General features: G+C 37.8%; 1 long non-coding RNA gene across 1 annotated transcript in view; it reads right to left on the bottom strand.

The window, feature by feature from the left end:
• The window catches only part of LOC140613809 (uncharacterized), a 218,525-nt gene extending 210,810 nt beyond the window's left edge, over window positions 1–7,715 (bottom strand). Inside the window, exon 1 of the long non-coding RNA XR_012014700.1 lies at window positions 7,219–7,715. This is a non-coding gene — a long non-coding RNA (uncharacterized lncRNA). The remainder of the gene's footprint in view (window positions 1–7,218) is intronic.
• Window positions 7,716–20,203: the final 12,488 nt, after the last annotated feature.

The raw sequence follows: 20,203 nt of genomic DNA, 5'->3' as shown, positions 1-20,203 counted from the left end.
ATATTTCATGTAATAAAACCATAAAACAAAATTCTTTATCAGAAGCACTTGTTTCCATTTTGCATATATATCTGTATTGAACTCTAAACAATTTCTAATTTCTTCCATGTAAAGAAACTTGTGAGACCTTTGTGCTGACTCTGGGTGGTCCCTTTGTTGTTCCATACTCATTTTATTTGTGATTTTGCCAATTAAAAATTATTTAATCTTTAAACTTGCACAAAGTGGGAGAAATGGCCAAGATGACATCAAAACGCAGATCAAAACTATAGACTCTTTTGCTTCTCTTTAAAACTAAGAATGAGAATTGACAATGAGCTCAAAATAAAATTATCATAGATTGTTCTTTTACATACTCTGGTGGGCTTTTTCTGAATAAGATAATTTAGATATGAAAAATCATTGCTTTGTGCATGTGTCAGTTTATGTGAAATAGTTTATCACAAAGCTAACATTCAGGTTTTAAGTATAGAAGAAGTTATTAGATTATGAACAATGAATGTCTGTGTTTATCATATTTTTAGTAGGGTAAAACTTTGATCCATGAAATAATTAGGAAGTCTGTGCTTCATATACCAGCTTGAAGAGAGATCATTGCCCTGTTCACAATGGCCCTTTTTTATGAAGGTCTTACATGCTGTTTTGGAGTTCCAACCACTTTTCTTTACATCTTCATTGACATGGTTTTGCTCAAAAAAAAATTAATGTTTCTGATGTGATAGATTCATTTGCAGAAACATCAAGTTTACACCCTTTGGCAGGAAAGGGTCATAGGACAGTGGAAGTAGAGAAAAGGCTTTAAAAATCCATAAAGAAGTGAGCATAGCACGTGAAGACATGAGCACCAGTACTTCAAGTTTTACCAAACAAATACCCTGCCTAGGAATAACTGTCCTTCTGTAGACCACATGACACGACCCTCCTATTCTATTCAATCCTTATTTTAGACCTTGATTACTTGCCTGGATCACATATACTTATGGAAACTAGTGATAATGTGCATAGAAATGTGGTGGCTCTCCTGAAGTTTTACGATGACAACAGATGCCATGAAAATCTTTCACATACTCATTGCCAGGAAGAAATGTATGGCTTCCCTTAAACCTTTCTCTAGCAATAATATATTGACCAGTAATGGCTTGTATACATGTCTGCTTTCCTCCTAGACTGTAAACTCCTTGAGGGCAAGGGCTAGACCTTATTCATCTTTGTTGACAGAGAAGCTAGTTTTAGTCCAGTGCTTGGCACACAAAAAGGGTCTCAATAAGAGCAGTTGAACGAAGCACCAAGACTCTAGCATAAGCAGCTACTGATAGATGGTTGAATAATAAATAATCCTAAGAAATAGTATGCAACTCTCAGGCTCAGTTTTTCTGGGTAGTTTTCATTCGCAAAAGCATGCCTGAGAAGTTGTCCTTTATTCTTTTCTTTTCTTCCCTTTTCATTTGCAAAATAGCTGTTTTAACTTTAAAGGCAAGCCACTGGCTATGGTTGTTATCCCATCCCTCACACCATTCTACCAATCCTGTTTGTTCCCCATTGGGATAAAATTTGAAAACTTCAAAAGACAATTTGAAAAAAAAGTAATTGGCAGTTTTCACAACCATTGTACGTACCATAAACCGCATATCAGACAACATGGTAAGCACGGTAATTAATTAAACCTGATAAATAGGGATGCAGAAATTATACCTATTTTAAAAATAATAATTATATCTTCAAAGCATCCTTTCTTCCTCATGTCTTATAGCTTCAATTTATATCAAGCCCATTAAGTAAAATTATTCTTCCCATATTAAAGATGAGCAGGAAAAATTTTCCTTATTTTCCGATAAGCCAGATGTGTGCTGACTCTTGTGTAAACACAGAAATGGAACATCGATGAATTAATGTATCTGCAATGACAGGTTTAATGGCCAAACTTTAACACATTCCTCATAATAAACTTGTGATTAAAGTTCTCTTTTCTCAATATAACTACCACTCCTTAGATTCCATTGCAGTTTTGTAGATTTTGTAGGGTGAACGCTTTCATTTTGCCTGCTCAGCTACCTCCTTTTAAATAAAGGGGCAATGAAACTCTTCACCCACATATTATCAGAGGTTTTAAAGTACAATAAATAGAAATAATAGTAGTAGTAATAATAATAATAAAATAATAATAATAATAATAGCTTACACGTAGAAAAGGCTTACCAGATGCCAGCACCGATTTAAGTGCTTTGCAAATATCAACTCTTTTATCTCAACATATTCTACGAAGTAGGCATTATTATTATCCCTTTATTACTTATGAGGTCTCTGAAACATGGAACAGCTTAAATAACTTGTCCAAAGTCACACGTAGTTAATCCCGGGGTTGGAACATAGGAAATTTGTGTCCAAAGCATGCTCTCAACCATTAGGAAATAAAAATTTTAAAGTAAACTGTGTGTTGTAAATATCATTCTTATGTAGGCAGGGATTGTGTCTGTTTGGTTTACTTTTCAATGCACTGGTTGACACAGTGCCAGGCACATAGTTTCATAAATAAATTATTATAAAATGAATGCCAAAGTAATAGAGGTATATTGGAGAACATCCGGAAAATGCAAATAAGAAAATAATTAACCTGTAATCCCAATACACTGCATTTTGGTATATGTCATTTCCATCTTTAATAAACATATACCCTTTTGTGCATACACACATGCATAGTATCATTCTTTATTATTTTTGAAGACTCTCTTCACTTAGAACTTTTCCATATCAAACAGTACTTTTTGGCAACAATAATTCTTCCCTTCTACAACATTACGTATTTGTCCATGATTAATTTTAATTTACATTTTGTGATTAAAGTCCATGTTGATGGGGAAGTTGTGCTCGCTGTATGTAATTGGGATTGTACCACGTTCAAACGTAAACGATCTCAGGTTTCCCTATCTATAAGACAGAATTTGTCATCCATGACTCTAACATTAGTAACATTTGAAAGCAATCTGGTTCTTTGCAGACATAAGAATGAGCAAATTAAATGAGTATATGCTTGAGATTACATTTTGTCAACCAGTAAGGACGTGATATCTCTTCATATGGCTTTATTTAGATGTTATTCAGAGGATCTATCTTCTGTTTTATTTTGATTCTTTGAATCATTTCCTATTAAATATGTTGTTTTCAATTTAAAATTATACCACTTTAGATCTTTCGAGACCTGAATTTAAAAATGCATGTCAAAAGTATGACAGCAAATTTATACTCAACCTAACACCACCTAATTTCAAAGCTTGGCATTTCTATTCTAGAGCCCGTGGACTATTTTGGTTAACAAGAGGGATAAGAAGAAGCCAAAATTGATATGCTTTTTTTGATTAAATGTTCAAACATTCAAGCTTCAGTACACTCTGTTATACGGGGATGATGGGTTTTCAGGTCTTTTTTTAATTTAATTAGCTGAAAATGGAAAAGTTAATTACATATAATTATAACTTTGCTTGAGTATATAGGACTTCCATAATACTGACAGTAGATAAAAAGCAGTTCTTTTACTAATAGGTATGCTGATTTAGTCTATGACATTCCAGGAGGGGCTTTGTGGGTGATGTTTTAGATGGCGTTAACCTGTCTCTATAGACTTGTCAACCAAAGCATGCAAAGAGTCATAAAATATTTTTAACTTAAAATAAACAAATACATTTTCTTTCTGATTTGAGTCTCATTCTGTGAATATATCTTGATAACCCAGAGTTCCTTATATTTCATAGCTTCTATCCTTTATAAGCAAGAATTTCATAGAAACCTTCAAGAGACAATGGGATTATATAGGAACTTTCTTACTACTGCCCACGTAATCAAGAACAAATAAGAAGCATCAAAATGAGATCAGTATTGGGCACATAGAAAGCTTGCTCCCTAAATATACAGGGTATTTCCAAAAGTTGCCCCAAAGAATTCATTAGTAAAGACAAATATGTGAAGTACAAAAGATATTTTCCAAACTCAAATAACACAATAAATCAGGAAAGCCAATGGCTCTTTCCTTTATCCTCACACTTCCTAAACTTTGTTACATTTGACTTATTACCTACTACTCTGTTTTTTGTTTTTTTTTTTTCAATTCCCACATCACAGATACTCAAATACAGTGTACTTTTGGATTCTCTTACTTTCTGCTTCCCTCTTTCCTTCACTGGCTCCTCTTCCCTTAACTGTGGACCATTCCCAGAGCAGTTGCCCTGTCTGCACTCTCTCACATGATTTCTCTTAGACACTTGGCCAAACTCTGTCTTGGCATTACCTGTATGTTAGCTATTTCCACATTTTTCTTTCTTTGATCAGGCCCCTATCACATAATTCAGTCCTTTACCACCTGGCTGTTCAAGTATTACCCAAAATTTTAGCCAGCCTCAAGTGACATGAGTCCAGATCTGAGCAAATCGGGAGAGAGAGACTTCTCGAGAGAGTAAACAAAATTGGTGTTCTGGAAGAAGAGCAAACAGTTCAGTTTGTCTGAAGTGTGGTGAGAGAGGAGAATGGACGGGTATAAGATTGGAACAGTAATACAGGGCTGCATGTGTTATTGGGCATCTGATGGGGTATGGATTTTAGGAAGCCTTTATTCTAAATATTGTACTTCAAGAGGTTTGAGTGGCAAGTTATATTGACACTTTCAATAATCACTCTGATTGCTGGGTGAAAAATAGAGAGCAAGAAAGGCAAAACCAGAAGTAGGGAGGACAACTAAGTTGGACGCTATTATACACTCCCAGGTAAAAGAAGAGCAATGAATGCATAGTAAGAGTCAAGGCTAGCAGACTAATACCTATTTAAACCATACTATGACCAGAGTTGTTGAGCTTACTGAAAAAGAAAGAACTGCTCTTTCTGTAATAGTAATGAAATAAGACAGAAAACAGTATCACTCAATAGGATTTCTTATTAAAAGCTGGCTTTATTAAAAGATTTGGAATTTAGGTAGAGATTTATAGACTGGCTGTTCAGAACTTCTAAATACTTTCAAGAGTTTTCGAAGGCAAAGGGAAAAGTTCTTTGTTACAGCTATTCCTACTTTAAAACCCATGATTCTCCACTGTAAGAGTGTGGGGTATATCCTCCATGATGAACATTACAAAGAGATTACAAAGAGAAGGGGAGAATATCAGAGAGAGAGAGAAAGAGAGAGAGAAAGAGGTTTTTCCTTAGGTAAAAGAGAAAGAGTTGTAATAAAACTGAGGGGGGGATGGAATTAAAGAGGATGTTGTGTACATAACAAACACCAGCTAAAGTGGAATTCACTGAGCTAGGAAAGGTAGGAGACAGGAAAGTGGAAGACCACAACTTGGGCATGACCCATCGCAGTGGAAAGAAGGAATCAGGAATCAGTGTAAAACAAAACCAAACAAAATAAAACAAAACTTTTTAAATGCTTGGATGATGAGCACCTTGCAGTTTTAGAAATGAAAGGCAGAGACTCATGCAATGAAATATGTAAATGGTAAGTTTAGAACACAGGGTTATTCATTTAGGCAAACCTTACACTGCAAATTAATTAATTGATTATCAGGAGATTGCCCTGTTTTAGAGCTAATAAAGAGTAAAAGATCCTTTCTGAAAGTTTAGGGAACAAAAATTATAAATGTGTTCACTTAAACTTATTTCACTGGTGTCAAGGAATCTACCACTCAAGAATATATTGAGATATTAACTATATATATTCTACAAGGGATGGTTTTCTGAGATCTATTGGCAAAACACTGTCATGCTTTAATTCGTAAGCAGCATTTACTCATATGAAATAGGATGTTAGAGGGTATATAATTCTCAGTTATGTGTTCTTATAGAAGCAGTCCCCTTTATTATTTGAGAACATACTCTAAAGTTTACACCTGCTTGTACGTGTGAGTGAACGTGTGTGTATAAGCAGAAGGGTCATGCCATGTTCTTTCTGGACAATGATATCATAATTTAAACAAGCTCCTATTAATGATTTCACAGAAACTGTACTTCAGGACTCTACATATAAAACTGGGCATAAAACCTGAGCTCAAACACATTGATATAAGGCTATATGCTCTATGAAAACATCATATATATTTTAAATGTCAATTCATTCTCCATTCTACTTGATTATAAAACAGACAAAAAGGAGAAGTACATGCTAAAAGAAAAAATAGACGGATTAGCATTTGTAACAGTAAGAATATCAATCCTTTTTTAAAAAAAATACCAAAAAAATTCTCTTATATTTTTATCTTCCCTGGCCAGAGAAATTGTGTTAACAGCATGCTAGCAAGAATCATCCTAATTTTTGCAAACACGATTTTTGCTGCAGTGTAGGCAGGGCCTTAAATACATTTCTCACTACTGCATCTATTTTTAATTTCTAATTCAACATGGAATTCTTAATTCACTGCCTCTAAATTGCAGGCTATTTACAAAGGCTTAGGTGAAACACTAAGCTTTTACTGGGTATTTTATTTTTAACTTTTCTCTTCCCTAGGAATAACACAAAATGGACCTCTTTTGGAAATGTGATAAGGATATATCTGGTGCATTTTTCTTCTGCAATATTCAAAATAGATTTCCTGCCTCAGCAATGACAGAGTTCTCTCAACCAGGCAAGTATCAACCAAAGTGCGTTCTGAACATAAAGTGCACAGGGTTAATCAACCTCAACATATGAAGGTTAAGCTAAGTGAAGTGGTTTCAAAACAACAACAAAGAATTCTTAATAGTGTTTAGATTTTTCAAAATATATATATATCTTGGTGTCTGTCTGTCTGGAAAGTCGGCATGTCCGGATTTTGGATTTCTCGTTAAAAAGAAATGCATGAGTACGTGGTACTGTGCAGTGTACTTCTACTTTTACGCATCATGACTTTGAACAACATGATTCTATCTACTCACAAGGTTTGAGTATCATCCATGTGATAGGGTAAACTTTCTTTTACACCATAAAAATGCGCATTTTCATTCCTCCCTATAGACAAGTATGGACTCTTAATAGTCTCCATTGCTCTCCTTGCATCCTCAGGGATGCGAGCTGCAAAGGAAGCAGCATCCTACAAGGAGATTTCCAGGTAAATGCTCCCTCTTAAGCTTTATACTGATCACTTCCAATTCATATAAGCCATGAAATAACAAATACATTATTTACAAGGTCCTCATATTTATTTTATCTTAAAAAGTGGCCATGTAAACCTAATCATTGGTGATAACAGCAAGAATAGTCATTACCTGGGGGTGAAGGAGGCTAGTTGTTGGCCAGAAAGGAGCCACGGGAGCTGCTTCTTGTCCTGTTCAGGGTGGTGGCTGCTTGGTGGAATCCAGATATACACTGAGGGCTAGTGCCATAAAGATACAAATATATATATATACACTTTGTACATTTACTTGCCTGGTTGAGAGAACTCGGTCATTGCTGAGGCAGGAAATCTATTTTGAATATTGCAGAAGAAAAATGCACCAGATACATCCTTAGCACATTTCCAAAAGAGGTCCACTTTGTGTTATTCTTAGGGAAGAAAAAAGTTAAAAATAAAACCCTCAGTAACAGCCTAGCGTTTTGCTTAAGCCTGTGTGTGTGTCGGTGTGCATGTATGCACACACGAGCATGTGTACATGTGTGTGTCTGTGTGTGTGTGTAAACCATGATGTGTCATGGTCAAATTTAACCAAAAAACATTCAGGCTTTGGTGAGAATCAGACACAATTGTGTTACAGGGACATAATATTCTGAGTCAATCGTCAATTCTTATTTAACACCAATAAATAATATTTGACAGAGAATCTATGTCGTGTTTGGATAGAAATTTATAGTAAATTAATGTCTGTTACAGGGAAATCAATTTTCTTTTTTGTTGTTGTTCAACTCTCATTTGGGGAAAAATTAGGCATGAATTCTGTGCAATATCACAGCTTACATTTCTTAGCCTCTTCAACACCCATATTGTCCACACTCACTCTTAAGCAACAGAAAAGCTATTCTCTTCTCTCAGTAAAGGCACCCATTGGCCCATTCTTTTAAAAGGACAAAGCTAGAGCTGAACCACAGTGCAAAACCTCTAGGACTCTAACTCTGTACTAGGAGTACTAGGACAGTCTAGGTTGTACATATTTTAAGTTTAGTAAATCAGTAAATCAAAAGGGTTAGGGCTTAGAAAGAAACCAGTGAGTTATTTGTTTGATTTTTGCTTTTCTGTTTTTTGTTTGTTTGTTTGTTTGTTTTTTAATGCAAAAGAAAGTAAACTAGGCATCAACTTGGAAAAAATTATCACCTATGGGAAATTTTTGGAAATGTCTGGGAAAAAAATCATCATAAATCTTCTTTAAGTATTTCTGGTTGTTTAAAAAAAATTCTCATAACCTTCTGTTTTGATTCATAGACCTTGTTCTTTTTTTTTTTTTTTTTCCACATGGATTTGGGGAATTTACAGTTTCTGAAATGTGTTGAGCATATTTTATGGATTCAATGATCTTTTACCACAAAACAAGATGAATCTTGCCATGCCAATGTCAACGATCTTCCCCGAAAGATTCTAGAACCTTGATCACAGAGACAATAAAGCCTTTTTAAAAGGTATAACAAAAAAAATAAAATAAAAAAATGAGATTTTTTTTTTTTTAATTTGTGATTCTAAGGAGAGGATAATGCTCCAAAATTTTATAAATTAGAGTAATGGGAGAGAGGCAAGCACTGAGGAAAAAGCTCATGCTACTTTTTAATTACTGGCTATGCCATAGCACATTTAATTTTGACTCTAAATGTTCTGAAGAAAGGATAGCATTCCTTTAATCATTTCCATTAAAAATAGTAAAAAGAGTAATTTTTGCTCAGAAGTCCCTGAATGAATTTGGTTACAGAAATTACTTCTAATCTCATCACTAGTATGTTCCTATTTGTCACAATTACCATGGGTGAGTTTTGAGTAAGCAGGTAACTGTCATCCTCAAGGCCACCTCAGGAAAAATTGGTGCGGCAAAAAGTAAAGGCAAACCTAAGGACATCTAGGTCCCTAGTGATTTATAGTAGTTCACACATGCACACACACAAACTACATTTGAAATGAATACGCCAACCTGCCATTTTAACTTCCTCAGTCCTAAAATTAATATCTGAAATATAATCTCTAAGATCAGGTAAATGGTTGAGGTAAGCATGTTTCAGTATTCTGCTGTTTCTCTGTAACAAATACCTCCAAAACTCAGCTGCTTAAAACAACAATGAAAAAAAATCATTATCTCATACAGAGTCAGGGATTCAGGAATGGCTTAACTGGATGGTTCTGGCTCAGAGTCTCTCATAAGGTTGCAGTGAGCTGTTGGCTGAGGCTGTGATCATCTGAAGGTTTGCCTGGGCCCAGAGTATGTTTTTCAAAGACGGCTCACTGGCAAATTGGCAGTTGACTGTTGGTGGGAAGCCTCAGTTCGTCCCCATATGGACCTCCACATGCATAGGGTGATTAAGTGTCCTCCTGACATGGCTGCTGGCTTCCTTCCAAGCAAGTAATCCAATAGAAAGCAAAGTGAAAACAACAATGACTTTCATGATCTAGTCTCGAAAGCTACAGTCCTACCATTTGCACAATAAGCTATTGATTTTAGAGGTCAGTGTTATTCACTGTAGAAGTGAACTACAGAAGGACATGAATAACAGGAAGTGAGAATCCCTGACACAATCAACATAGAGGCTGGCTACCACAGGTCTCCTTGGTCCCCAATGATTCATATTCTTCAAATAAGCAAAATACATTTTCTCCTTCCTAAAGCCCCCCAAAAATCTCATCCTAGTACCGTATTAGCTCAAAGTCCAGACTGTCAACTTCTAAGTCAAGTCCAGGTGCTGATGTAGCCTCACAGGTGAAGAGCCACTGAGTACACTTCCTCCATGATTTGAAAGCCTAGAGTCAAGCCATCTGCAGCCTCCCCCACACCTAGCAAACGATGGTGGAACAAGACAACACTCCCTTTGGAAAAGGGGGAGAGAACGAGGCACCAAAGGGGTCACTGGTCCATCACAGTTCTGAAAAGAGGCTAACACTGGAACCAGAAATTTCCATATACGTTGAATTTGAAATGTCCATATACATTGAATACTCCATGATTTCTACAATATCCTATTGGCTACAGAGGTTAGGCCTATTTGGTGTGAGATGCTGGCTACTACCTCTGCAAATGCCAAGGCGTAGGAGACTCTTATGTTACGAGACCTTCCCATTTTCAATCCGGTGTTTTTTATTGAGGGGCTCATAGATTATAAATAAGTAAACTAGTGTTGCTTGAGCACTACTGCATCTGTTCATGATACCTAGGCAGTAGTTTTAGAACTAAAGGGAAGGATATCCAATGCTTAAGAAATAGAATACATCCTTTGTCCTGTATGTGTAATATACCATACATGGACTTGCTGTTCCACTAGCTTTCTATCGACTGGCTGAGTAGTCTCTTGAGAGAAGTTCCTTTTCAATGCTTATTAGCCACTCTGGAAGAAAAAGTTCACAAGTATAAAACAACATGGCAAGTTTGTTAAGGGCATTGGCTTTGGCATCAGAAACTTGGAATCAAGGCCCTACCAGTTACTAATAACATGACCTTGAAGAGGTGCATTGTTACCTGAGCCTCACACCTAACTAATGGGGACACTGAAAAAATTAAATGAGATAATGGATATAAAGCATTTAGCACATTGTCTGGTCCAGAACAGTCTAATTATTATTTGTATTACATAAAATTATGGAAATTATCTGTGTATTTCACTACTCTTTGGGTCAAGGTTTTTCCGTTTGCAAAATTAGGGGGCTAGACTCGATGTCTCGGTTTCCTTGCACCTTTACCAGCCTACAGTTTTTCCAGCTGAGTTACCTACAGCAGCCTTTTTTTTTGTTTGTTTCTTTTTCATAATAATCACTTGCATTTACACTGCACTTTTAACTTCAAGATCTTTTCATATCTATTATCTCTCTTGATTTTCATCATCACCCTGTGAGGCAAGTGGGCAGGGTAGGCAATATTATCCTCATTTGACTGATGAAGGAAATGAGATACTGAGAGGTTGTAACTTGCCCAAGTTGGTCGGTTGCAAAGTCAAGACTACAGGAATCTGGCTCCTAAAGTTATCACCCCCAGGCTCTTTCCTCCAGGCAACATGGCCTATTTTAGTGTTTAATCGACTTTACTTCAGTCCAGGAAACATGCAAAGCAGTTAAAGAAGTGCCCAGAAAAGATGGTAGACATTGAGCACAAATAATATGAGTAGTTCTCATCAAACCCAATGGGAGCTAGGATGTGTATTACATCTCATTTGTCCACACCAATCCGAAAAGGTCACCTTACTATGCACCTTGACGCCCTCAAGACACACACTGTGATGCTGCAATATGTATTGATACGGTGCTGCCATTTCCACTAGTTGTGTGTAACTTTCTAACCACAGGATATGAGTAATTACTCAGTTCATCTGCTTTCTTCCTTTTCTGTTGATTGTTTCCAGTTTCAGCCAGGGCTTTTACATTCAAGAGATTAGCTTCTTTACCATTTTAATCAGTAGTCGTATTTGAAAATCAATGACAAAAACATGTCCAGAGGAAGTAAGGGCATGTAGTTGGTAAGCCCAAATTGATAATTAAGGAGTGGAACAGAGGGAAGCCTGAAGTAGATAAAGGAAAGGAGCTGGAGGGAATGTTTTCAGCAGCCTCTCTTCTGTCATGCTCCTTTCCCGAAGTGGAACTCATGCTAACATACTGAGGCATTGAGCCAAAACGTTGGTCAGATGTTGACTTTTCATTGGCAAGACTATCTGGCCACACCCTGGTTCAGAGTAACAAACCACGGAGCACAGTAGGTGAAGCCCCATTGCTCTGGGTTTAATCAATGAATGTATTATTATTTTTTTAATTTCCTGAACCAGAACACCATACCTGTTTTCACAGTATTTATTTGGTATGGTCTTCAATTCCTATGAACCAACTCCTATCAGACAGATAGCTTTCTGTCTCATCTTAGAAATATGGCAAAGAAGATTCCAGCTGAAATATCCTGCTAGCTAGGAGATAGTGAGCTCAATTCCAAAGGAGAACCTAAGAAACTTTCATCAAAAGGCTTTCCCAAGTCGCTTCAACCTTCTGAGTTTTCAGCTCCAGTCTCTGTGGAACGCTGGAGGCATAAGTTTTTTAAAATCACAGCTATGCTATGTATATTATATATGTTGACATGATATATAAAGATATTTTATGTAAATATCATGCAAATGTAGTGTTTATTATGTAAATACAACGTATAAGTCATCCATAAATATAAATACGAATGTTTGTAGGAGAACAATGAGATCTTGCCAGCAACACAGCATTCTTTCAAGGATCCTGTGTCGAGAAATGAAATGTTGTTGAAAGACGGAAAGTTCTTTAACAAGTTATTGAAGCGTCTTGACTAAGAATTTGTTCGAGGTAGTCAACTTCCTTGAAAACATTCCTGTAGAGTGAAATGCCTGTTTATAAGAAGCTGTTGACTCGGTTTCATTATCCCACTGGGAAGTTTGGGGTGGAACAACTCAACCACACTTGCCTGTCCTTGAAGTCTCAAAATCAGTCCCCCCAACTGAAATATGGTAGATTCACTCTGCATACTTCTAGATTCCCCCCCACCCCCGGCCTGGACTGTTTGGACACACACAAAAATGTTGTTGTTCTGTTAAAAAAAAAAAAAAAAAGAGCACTGGGAATAGCAAGATTGGCTCTCATCTTGTTATTTCCATGAGTGTTAGTCCCATGATTTCACAACCTTCTTTCGACACAGTTCTGTTAGTAACTTCAGTGGGAGTGTGCTGCTAAGAGGTGCACGATGTCTTCCTCCTCTTTGATACGGAACAGCCTATGCACCTCAAAATGAGTGCCCACCAGATATTTCGGAGGCTTCCCCCAAACCTTAATTACAAGGAGGTTACAAGAGGCAGGTTTCTAACTCTGAACCTGGGCTCTTTGCCTTATCTGTAAGCTCCTTATGCTTGTGGCTCAAACTGTTTTGACTTCCTTTCTAGGAGTTCCCGTTCCATGGTCCTGGGGTCCACAAAACCCCAGCCCGGTAAACGCTTGCAAAATACAGTCAGTTCCCTAGACTGATGAGAGGGGAAGCCAGAAGAGACCCCTCACCCCAAATCACAGTCTAGAAGTAAGAGAAAGCCTCTGCGCCAGACTAGCCTGTGTTTGCCCTGTGATGTCATTGGTGAATTTTAGGAGACCTAAAGCGGCCACATAGTTAAAAAGGAGCAGATCCTTTTATTTCGGTTTTACCCGAGCTCTGGTTTTTCTGTCATTAAAGACAGCATTGAAGGGTTCTCTTCCCATTTTTTCGGTCTCATATGTAATTCCGTGCTCTTGCATGATCGCAAAGCTCTCTGCATTATTACACTTTAGCTGAGTTATTGATATAACTCAGAATGTTTTATGATAACTTTTGTTTCCTCTTTACATTTGAGACGCAAGTTATAAAATATTAATGATTTTCTTTTGGCCCAGTTGTTATTAGCTTCTCATACACTTTTTCAGAATTATTTTTTTTCCCCAAAAAAGAATAGCAAAGAAGACAGTTTAAATGACAAGTATCTGTTTTTCACGATTGTGGCATATGGCCTTCTCGAGAGGCCATGAAATCTGAGAGAATTATACCCTCAAATCTCTATCACCTCCTTACACATAAATGACTGCCTAGACCACGTATGGCTGAGTGTTTTCCATTTCCTGGGCATGTCAGCATATCATTCAGAAATGAATTTCCCTTTCAGCCAGTCAGCAAATGTGGAAGGAGTATCTATATATAAACTATTTCCTAGGAAGTAAATGACTAGAACACTTTTGACATTTTCTTAAAAATGCTACAGGTCAGTACTGGCCGACAAAATGAATGAAATGGGGCCATTTTATGAGACAGAGATGGAAGAGATCTAAAATATTGTCATTGCTAATAAAAAGCATGTCTGGCAATAAACAAAACATGTCAGCAGGAGAGAATGCAATTTTGCATTGATCTTACCAACTGAATAGATTACGATACAGGGATGTTTCAGCAGAAGGATCTTGGGCACTCTCAGCTCTCTTTCTCTCTGTAGGTCTGATTCTGCTGGGATTTGGAATAGATGTAGATCCTTACTTTAAATCATTTCCTGAGACCTCCTATTGGAGGCTTCTTATTTTATTTTATTATTTTATTTTATTTTATTTTATTTTATTTTATTTTATTTATTTTATTTTAATTTATTTCTTTATTTTTGCTTTGTTTTGTTGTAGGAAGTCTTGTATTATTTTTGGCACTGTATTTGTGCTCAAAATGTAATTTCTCCATTAATTCCATAAACGAAATAATTACAGAAAATTGGTCAGAAGAAATTTTAGAAAAGAAAATATTGACTGAACTCACAGTCAGGTTAAAGACGCTATTTTCAAAATTCCCTTAAAACTGACATCTGGTAACCATTGCATTTTAAACACGTCGAAATGAAGTCCATCTTTACATGTTTCCAGATGCTTTTCTATATATTCCTTTTAATGGGCAACACCAACCTACCAACTGTTGTACAGTAAGTGTTTGGAAACATGTTAGTGTCTTTAGCAATATTGCTTTACAAAGGAAAAAGGTGAATTTGGACAACGGAACCCTCAGGTTGGTGGAGCCATTATGGGTCCAGGAAATATAGTATCCCAGTTAAGCCAAATCTTTGAAGTGTGCTTCATGAAGTGAGAAACAGACTCAGAAAAATCTGTGCATAGAGCCATTCAGACCCAAAAGAGACATATCTACTAGGAAAGTAACTTATTAGTTTAGAATAAAGGGCTAAGGGCCCCTGGGTGGCTCAGTCAGTTAAGTGACTGCCTTCCGCTCAGGTCATGATCCCAGAGTCTAGGAATCAAGCCCTGCTCGGCAGGGAGTCTGCTTCTCCCTCTGTCTCTCACCTGCTCTTGCTCTCTCTCTTTTTCTTTCTCTTATGTGTGCCCACGCCCCCGAGCATACACTCTCTCTCAAATAAATAAATAAAATCTTTTAAAAAAAGAAACAATAAAGAGGTAAAATGTTGAGTGTACAATTAAAAAAAAAAAAAAAGTTCTCTGAACAGAGCTCAGAGACTGTCTCTCTTTTTTCTACTTCTGGTTATCTGGGTCCCTCAGAGACCATCAATCCATCTTAGAAATTGCCTGGGACATGCTCTACAACATTATGGACCTCGGAGTGTTTTTCCAAGATTGTAGGGCATACATTTCTCAGTTACTGATGTCATTACTATACCAATAATTGCTCTTTCAAAAGGCTGTCACAATTGGTTAGGATTCTGTTTCAAAGCTCATTTTACATCAATTATATTCCACAATTATTTTTTTTTATTTTGATAGAGCTTTTTTATGGCAAAGCACCTGGTTTTCTATGTATAGTTTGGTGGATTTTACATATGTATATGCCCATATAACCATCATCCAGATGAAGACAAAGGACACATCCAGCCCTCAGAAAATTTCAAGCCTCTCCCAAGCAACCCCACCCCCAGAAGGGAATTTCTATCTTGAACTCTATTTCCATAACTGAGATGATCATGTTTTAGTTGGTTTGTCTTGATCTCATCTAGAAAAGTGCTTTAATCTCATTTGAATTCCAATATTATTGCAGAAAAAAATTAATTTAGGGAAATTTTCCTATAAACAAGAGCCCTGACCAGACTTTGTTGGTTCTACCAAAGTAGAAAAAAAAAAAAAAAAAAAAAGAGCCTGTTTAAAAATTGTCCTTCTACCTTTTTCATGATATCTCTCCCAGTTTTTTTTTGCCCATTTACCTGCCTCCCCACCCCCTTACCTTATAGTTATAATAAAAATCTCAGGAGGTAAGAATTGGGCCTGGTGGGCAAATCTAGAGAGGGATGAAAATAAGAAGAGGTTAGAGAAATGGTAGGGGGGAAGCCTGGTTAGGAAAGTAACTGGTGATAACATGGATTAGGGAGACAGAGGAGCTGATCTATTGGAGAGACAGATTAGTAAAAAGGGAACTATTGTGGGCAGAATTTAATGATTCAAGGATCCATAGGGCTCACTAGTCTCAATGAGCCAATTCATGCATTGGTCAACACTTGCTTCATAGATTTTTATTGAGTGCATCATAGGATTGGCTGAGTGGTATAGTATTATATTAGCGTGAGGAACCATTTACCGTCTTGTCTTCTCAGAACTGTCTTCCATGTTTGTTATCTAAGTGAGCTTTGCCTTTCAATCTGGAACATACTATTTGGAAGTACTACTAGAAACTGTTCTCTGGCTCACCTGCTAGCTGAAGCAGGATCGCTTAATGCCAATTGGTCTACTATGGACAAAGATATTCTAATAAGGAAAGTTTAGGGCACCGTGCTTATAAGCTAATAGGAAAATACAATGACTAGCATTTCGAAATAATGGCTTCAATGATTTTCAAACTGAATATGCATGGGTTAGAGTATTGCAGCAGATTATAGCATCTTTGTATAAATAGTCAAGGTAAAATATTTTGCAAATAAAAGCACAAAGTTTTTTGGTGCTTTCTGGATCAGGTTTTCCTTCGTACTGCTGCTTCTTTACAGTGTTAACATTTCTTCCAAATTCGACTTTTTCAATAAAAACTTGCCCCTAAATTAAAACCAAATTAAAGCAGACTTGATTCTTTGTAATTGCTTCACATGGTAAAACTCTCTAACTTCCGAATTTATCCTTAGGATGATCTAGAAATACTACAGGTCAAACTGATGCCATAAAGTAATGTAATATCTACATCGAGAATGTTTTATTTTTTTTTATTTTTTTTGAGAATGTTTTAATAAGCCGTGCATATCCCAAGCTAATCTTAATGCAGTAAGGGTTTTCAAGTAAATCAATCTGATAATTTCCTCTTTTTAAATTAAAGCCAGGTTCAATGAGCATTTTAAATAACTAGGTTGAACTTGGTTGAACAACTAGGTTAAATTAACATCTTCAAGAACAATCCGGAAGGAAAGAAAATATCACAAAGGCTTAACATGATCATCCAGAGCCTGTACCTGTGTAAAAGGGTAAGAAATTCTTCTATTTCTTTGACTTGGTGATTAGTGTTGACAGGCTCTGCTGAACTTGCAATTCTCTTCCAGTGGTCACCTCTATATTACTGTCCAGCCTGTAAATACCTGAAGCTTATGACAAGCATCCCCTCCCCATTTGCTGTGGGATGAATCTGACGGTAGCAGTCCAACTTCCATCAATATTGCGTAAGGGATTCTCTTTTATAATCACAGAACTAACAGAAGAGTGGTGAGATCCGATACATCCTAGGTGACAAGGGAATGGAGGTCAAAGTCACAGGCGAAAGAAGAAGCACAGAAGGTGCGAAAGGGGAGAGAGAGAAAATGTAACTAAAGCTAACTCTTCTTAAAGGAAAAAAAAAAAACCTTTTAGGGACAGATCCTAGTGCAAACAGGAAGTGATTGAAGAAAGTCAGGGTTAGACACCTTTTGGAAAGAACCTCTGAGGCTCTGAAATCTAACCCCAAAAGCCAGTGGGTACGGGCATGTGAGCAGACCAGGTGATAACCAATTAAGAGCAGCCGTTGAAGGCCCTCCTCCCTTCCCTGAGCCAGGGCACCCCTATGGCTCTCTTGAGATCCTGGAGGCAGTAGCTTTTCCCTCGTAAGTCCTACCCTACTTTGGGGCCAAAATATTTCCCCTCCTTCCTGTGCTGATGGAGGGGCAAGTGAGGGAAGGGATGCCTACAACGTGATGTTACCTTTTGATACCAAGTCATAACTTGTGAGACTGTTGCCCCAAGGTACAATGTATGAAGCTCATTAAAGGAAATGCCTGCAGAGAGCTCAGGTGAAACTGCCCTGCCCACTCCCTGTGACACCCGGAGTGGTGTGGGACAGAAACCCAGGACGGTTCGGGAAAGCATGAGCAAGCATTACCACAGCGGAAGCTGGCAGGGAGGAAGGCCCTCAACGTGTTCTGTCAGGGTCAGCAGTCAGTTTGCCCATAAACAAGCACGATTACAATGTTGTGAGGTAATCCTGGTTTGACTCAGTCCTCTATCAGAAACTCACAGGTCATTTTCATGAATCTTCCGCTGAGCAAATAAAACAAGTTTCACCATGATGCCATAGTTCAGCGTTAGGTCTCTGCTCACCTAATCCCCTACTTCTCCTCTCCTTTATTTAGTTCTCTTGAGAGGGATCCAGCAATAATACAAGGTAACAGAAAAAAAAAAAAAAAAAACAATCAAGGGGACTGTGCAGTCCCCCTCTGTTCCTGTCCCACTCATCCCTCTACCCGAGACCCCTTTCTACAGGAGCAGCCATGTTGGGACATCAGATAAGAGAGAGGAGATAAAGCATCTGAAAGCAGAAGCAACCTTCAAAATCACTGCATTTAATTCCCTCAGTCTCTAGATGAGAAGCATGCAGGCCCAGCGAGGAAGGGTGACTGGCCTAAATGACGCAGGAAGTTAGTGGAAGACCCTGAACTACAATTCCAGTCTTTTGACTTCCAGGCCCAGTCTAAACGTGTTTTAAGCTGAAAGGGGCCTCGAAAATTAGGGGGCACAAGGGTTCTCAAATTCTAGTAGTGTCTTTGTTCCAAGAAAGTCTTCTCGTAGAGTGTAAGCTTGCTAATGTGGCATTGTTGCTTTCGAACTGGAGAGGAAGAAGCTGACGTCCATCCTCAATCCCAAAGCTTCTCCCTTGGCAGGAGGCCATTGGGACGCGCCTCCTAAATGATGTGAAAACCACTCATGTTTCCTGATGCTGTCATTTTACTGAAGGATAAAGCTGAGGCCTAGTAAGGCAGAGTGATGGGCTCGGCTCACTCTACAGGATATTCAAGCGGAAAAGTCAGAGCCCAGAGAGATGGCCTCTCAAGTTTTGTTTTTTTTTTTTTTTTTTTTAAGATTTTATTTATTTATTCATGAGAGACACAGAGACACAGGCAGAGGGAGAAGCAGGCTCCATGCAGGGAGCCCGATGTGGGACTCGATCCCGGGACTCCAAGGTGACGCCCTCGGCCAAAGGCAGGCGCCAAACCGCTGAGCCACCCAGGGATCCCCCGGCCTCTCAGGTTTTAAACAAATTTAACAATTCAGCGTTAAAGTGGAGTTTTGAATTTATCTCCTTTAGGCCAAAGGAAAAGGGGAAACGTGATTCACACTGTCCACAAGGAGGAAAGGTACCGACTGCTCAAGGGGAAGTTACAGTGTATAGGGTTGCCAACCCTCTGTCCCTCCCCAAAATCAAACCCAGACTTCTCAGTATTGTACACCTCAAAATTGTACATTTAGCTGAAGATTGAACATCTGAAGTAACGGTACTGAAGTCATTCTATCCCTGAGTACACATTCATGTCTTTCTTATGGGTTTTAGGTCATAAAATTCTAAGGCTATGGAATATATATATATATAAACAAATCAAATATTTTTTTTTTTCTCAGTGATCCATCATTCTAAGATGACTGGCCAGATTTTCTTTTATGAAACTGGGAGAATATATTTGGGATGGTCTGGTTTCTATTACATGCATACATGAAATTCACTTTAGGGGTCCTAAGAATTATTCAAATTTATAGCCAGTCACCTTTTTGGAGAGGCCGTCCGTGAGCCTTCCCCCACTGCTTCCCCACTGAACACTAGAGATAAACATGCTCTTTGCATTAAAATGCTGCTATGCACGGACAAAACAATGCATGGTTCTATGAATATGCAGCAGCGAAGCTCGGTAGAGGCCATAGGCATACATTTTATTAAACCATAGACAATGAGTCACCTAACAGCACCAGGTAGGCCAGCTAATATTCCATAATTTTAAGTGACTATAAATAAATTACTTAGGTATATTAGGCTCTAGCCTTCCTTTAGCATGACCTGCTCCCCAACACAGCTCCAAACCAGAGTCCAACCCATTAGCCAGATCTCACAGGAGCAGGATCAATTCCATATTCATGCCATTATTTAAGTGAGAGTATAACTTTTTCTCTTCATGGAATTACTTCCCAAAATAGTGAGTCCCGACTGTGATGCTGACACTATTTTATGATTCCTGAATAGCAAGGTTTCCTTGGCATCAAGGTTACTCGATTCTCTAGACTCTCCAGCTTAATAAAGGACATGCAGTGTGCAGCTTGAGTGTGCAAAGGCATCTGAGCACCCTCTCATTAGCATGTGGGACAATCTCACCCTCACTTAAAGTTGGAAAAAAAGGGCTCTGGGA

Source organism: Canis lupus, chromosome 22 (genome assembly GCF_048164855.1).
Source record: "Canis lupus baileyi chromosome 22, mCanLup2.hap1, whole genome shotgun sequence".
In the NCBI taxonomy this organism is placed as follows: domain Eukaryota; kingdom Metazoa; phylum Chordata; class Mammalia; order Carnivora; family Canidae; genus Canis; species Canis lupus.
This window is presented reverse-complemented; position numbering and strand designations above follow the sequence as displayed.